Source organism: Astyanax mexicanus, chromosome 20, assembly GCF_023375975.1.
Source record: "Astyanax mexicanus isolate ESR-SI-001 chromosome 20, AstMex3_surface, whole genome shotgun sequence".
Taxonomy (NCBI): Eukaryota; Metazoa; Chordata; class Actinopteri; order Characiformes; family Acestrorhamphidae; genus Astyanax; species Astyanax mexicanus.
The window spans coordinates 15,672,487-15,677,476 of NC_064427.1; positions in this window are offsets into that span (position 1 = coordinate 15,672,487).

Consider the following 4,990-nt stretch of genomic DNA (forward strand, 5'->3'; position numbering starts at 1 on the left):
TACTCGGCAAAAAGGTTAAAAAGAGGCAGAGTCTGACTTCACATGTATCGGAGGAGGCGTGTGCTGGTCTTTTTAACCCTCCTTATGTTGGAGTATCACTAGTGATAGGGGATAAATAGCTAAGTAGCAGTAAGTGTTTTCAGTTACTTTGAAAATAAAAATCTGAAGGTTGCGATGTTACTGATATCAAAGGTAACTGTCTTAAAGGGGCGGGGTTATCCCAAGACCACACAGTGGAAAATTTAAGCAAAAACTGGTATTTGATGAAAATGTGGTTGACCTAGTGTTGCAAACCGTTTATAATGAATGTTCTGTCTTGATTCAAAGATACAGTTTTTCTAAAATTTTATTGAACTAATGAAACAGTATGGACAGCTTAAGCTTTATCTTGGCTAATGACGGATATATTATGAGAAATCCGAAAGGTAAAATTAATATTATTAATATTAATAACAGCAGCAAGTGTCTTCACACCCTTGAAAATAAAAGAGTGATGACAGGGTGGACAGGGAATTCTTGGACACTTTTAAGTAACTTGATATTTGTACAGTGAAACTTAACTAAAAATTAACTTCTTATACAACCATACAACCCATCATCCAGAAAACTGTATAAAATGTACAAAAGGTCCTAAAATGCATCTATATTTGTAATAATGTGTTGATTCAGAGTGAATCTTTAATAAATATATTGTTACGCCACTGGACATAAAAAAGAACTAAAAACTATTGGTGTTTTAAATGCAGATATTTTAATACATATATGTGCTAGGGTTGTTGTAACTCAACTATATATTATATATAGTATATAAATATATATATATAAAGGTAAGTCCTCAATAATGTACAGTAGTGGAGTACAGCATCGACCTCACTAGGCTTTACCTACATCTGCTGGTGATCTGCAGATATATAAAATTTAAATGTAAGACTATTTAATACCATTCAGAAACAAATTGCAGACCACTTTCACAATAACTAAACGGCAAAAAGCATTAACTCTATTATTAACTTTACAGTCTCTACAGTGAGATCTGATTCCAGTATTTTCTGACAAATAAACTTAAATTAACAGTTTTGCACAAACAAAAATTAAACTCTTCTTAGACTGAAGTTAGGGTAAAGTGCAAAATTGATAAAATTGGGGTGACAAAAATGCCAAAAATTCTAAATGTGTTACAAATATGATCCAATATATTTTTACATATACTAAATGCTACAGAGGTCATAAATGTTGTATATCCTAGGAAAATGTGTAGCATATTGACTGTAAATACATAGGAAAGCAGGTAATCCTTAAATTGACCAAATCTGATTACTGTAATTTGCATAAGCAAAAAAGGTTCACGTTAAATTGCACCATGCATAACAAATAAACTATTACTTTGAGCACATACTATATAGACCAATAAATGATATATAATGCGTATAAACTTTAATACTATTAATATAGCTTATATACTAACATGCTATAATTGCTAGAAAAGATCTGATTCCAGTATTTTCTGACAAATAAACTTAAATTAACAGTTTTGCAAAAACAAAAATTAAAATCTTCTTAGGGTGAATGAAGTTTGGGTTCAGTGCAAAATTGCTAAACTCCATGCATACAGTTTCCTGTGCCTACAGTTCCTACAGTCTCTGCTAGCTAGAAGCCAGTAATCAATATACTTAACTAAAATAGAGCCCTGAGAGGCATCATTTATGCTGTTTAAACATTAAGCTAACCTGTATATCAAATCTATTTAAATCTGTGAAATGCAATGTGCAAATCTGAAACCTATATTGTATTTAGTGGTTGTATTTGTGGTGTTTTTGGTGTTGCTAAAAGCTAAAAAGTACTTTTAAAACGTTCATTGTGGTGCAGAGTCTTTTTTAAGGAGTTGAATCTGGTGATTTTAGCCAGGATTCTGATTCTAATTGATCTCTGGTTGGTTTAAGGTTGTGTGAATGATCAGATAAAAGCATGAGTTTTCTTTTCTGATGTCTGATATCTCAGTGTTTGCAGTAGCTCTTGTATCAGCAGCTTCATGGTTTCTCAGGTAACCAATTTAAGGGGTTATATCCAGAAAATAGTCATAGTTCTGGTTCATGAACCTTAAGTTGAACTGTTCGCCACGTTTCCACCAATAAAACGTTTGTTCACAGTGGGAATCGAAGAATACTTGGTTCTTCAGTGCAAAATGTCTCCACTTCTGTTCGCCGCCGCTGTGTAGCGCCCTCTGTTGGTGACGTATGATGTGAGATTTTGACGGTTCCACTAAAACTGGTGGAAACGTGGTCTGGTTTGCTTAAAAACACCACGGTTCTTATAAGAACCAAGTTGCAAAAGAGTTCTTATGATGAAAAAGTGCTAACAGGCACTGTTTGTTTAGAATTAATATATTTAGCTTTACAGGAATGATTGCAAAAGCATACCTATTCAATTTATTCAAATATTTAGCCCTAAATTAAGAAATAAAGGAAGGATAATGAAGATACCCGCTAACACTTTAATAATATATAATATTATATAATAATGTAATATATAACTTTTATTAATATACTTTTTAACTAATAATACGTAAAAATGTGAACAATGCATTAGTCCATCAGAATTTGAATAATAATATAACAACTAGTTATCAGCATGCAAATTCAAATTTAGTAATTTTAGCAAATCATTAGCGCATCAGAATTTGATAGATCATTAATAGATCACTAAGAAGAATTTTAAACCTGACAAATAAATTGCAGTTAATGTTAGCAATGTGTTTATTAGTATTCACAAATATGTTAGCAACTTTTTAGCTCTTTGAAATGTGAAAAAATAATAGTTATTCATCATTAGTCAATGATATATTAATGAAAGTTATCATAAAGTATCATAAACTGTCCCATCCTGAAATAACCTCCTAACGTTGTGATAACTTTAACAGAAAGGCGCTTTAATCCTATTTCTCAGACCTCGCTATAGGAAGTGCATTGAATAATTGGCCACACATTTTAACTCTTGACCTCCGGACAGGTCACAAAGCAAAAAAGAACAATGTTTAACCCCCCTTTTTCACCCTACCCACCCCATACACACACCACGCAAACACACACACACAACTCAAACACTGACATTGTGCTTTTTCTTCTCCCTCCTCGAGCTCATTAGCATTTGTATTATTGTTGGGCTGCTATTCTCCTCTGCTTTGCCGTTGCGGGGCAGGTCCGCGGGCTCCGGGCCCGGGCCGACCCCCATCCCACCGCCATTCTGCTCAGCTACCCTAATGAATATTCGAGGGTGGAGAACCCCAGGACCAGGAAATGCGCTTTATAGTACCATCACATCAATCTCTGACAAAAAACAGGGGCCCTTACACTGATCCTAAAAAAAAGATGATATCAGTTCTGTAGAAAGGCTGATAGAAAACTCCATACCAGATAAATATTATATATATATATAAAGGCAGAAAAAACTTTCAATACAGGCTCAGTTTAAAGATCGATCTGTAAACGAAGCAGTGCAATAGATGTTGCTAATGGTCATTAAATAATGAACAGAGCAAAACGTAACACATATAGTTCTGAGAAGTGAATATGTGAATACCCAATCATGGGTAAATGTACTTGAATGTAAATGAGGTTGGAGAAGTGATAGTGTAAAGAATTAAGAATTAAGTGGTTAAATAATATCCATGTGGTGTGACTGGGTTAAACTCAGTCAGCAGCAGCATCTCCACCCCGATGGAATGAGTTAAAGAGTCTAATGGCTCTCGGGATGAAGGATCTTCTGAGTCTGTCTGTTGTGCAGCTCTACAGAGCAGTACAAACCATAAAACACCATAAAAATCATAAAGAAAAACACATTTTTATATACAGTGTGGTAAAATATTTGGCTGGGGATACTGGGATCAAGAGTTCCTGTTAATGATCTAAAGGCCATAGAGAAAGGTAGGAGTATAGAGCGGTCCACAGTTAAAAACACTGACCCAGCTTCTTCTTCTTCTTAGAGAAAACTCATCGAAAAACGCAGCCAGAAATAAAAGTAAAAAAAAAAACACAAGGAGCTGAAGAGAATTTTATTTAAGCTGAAACATTCAACACTTTTATGAAGTTTCAATCAATAAAGCATGTAATATCTTGAAAACAATATAAAAAAATATGTTATATTTTAAGGATTTGGATTTGGGGCAACTGCACAAAAAATTAAAAGCTCTGCATCTTTTTTAGGGATTTTAGTTATCTTAGCCGTTTCTCATTTTCTGCAAATAAATGCTTTTAAATGACAAGATTTTTATTTGGATTTTGGGAGAAATTAAATGATTAAATGTATGATTAAAGTTTAAAATGAACAAAATGCTCCGGCTTCTAGAAGGACTTACGCATAAAGTGTAAATGATGCATAAATGTGTAAATTTTGTAGTAAAAAAACATTGTAGTTAAAGGAGCAGCATGACTACTGACTCTCTGCTGAATCTCTACTGAGTCAATGAAACACAAATAATTTTGTATACAGTATATTAAAAAAAAATATATAAATTATATATATATATAAATAAAATATAGTGAAATGTATTTATAAACAATATTTATATATATTGTCACTGTCCAATGAAAATAAAACAAGTATCTCCAAAACAACAACTTTACAAGAGAGAGATAAAACCTTCTAAATGTTTAATAGAAGTCAATGTAAAAAAGTTTATTTAAGGTAATTTTAGGGAAATTCTATTGGTCCATACATCAAGAAACTGTAACACTTTTATGTGGTATTCTAAAAATAGCCAAAAATGGAGATACAGTATTTGTTTTTTATTGGACAGTGACAATACTGTATATATTAAATGTATTGCATCTTATGTAAATAAAGTAAATCATAATACAAGGGTTTTGGATTGACCAGCCTTTACATACATACATATACATATATATACATATACATATATATATATATATATATATATATATATATAAATTATACACAGACACACAGAAAAAACGATAATAAATACATACAAATA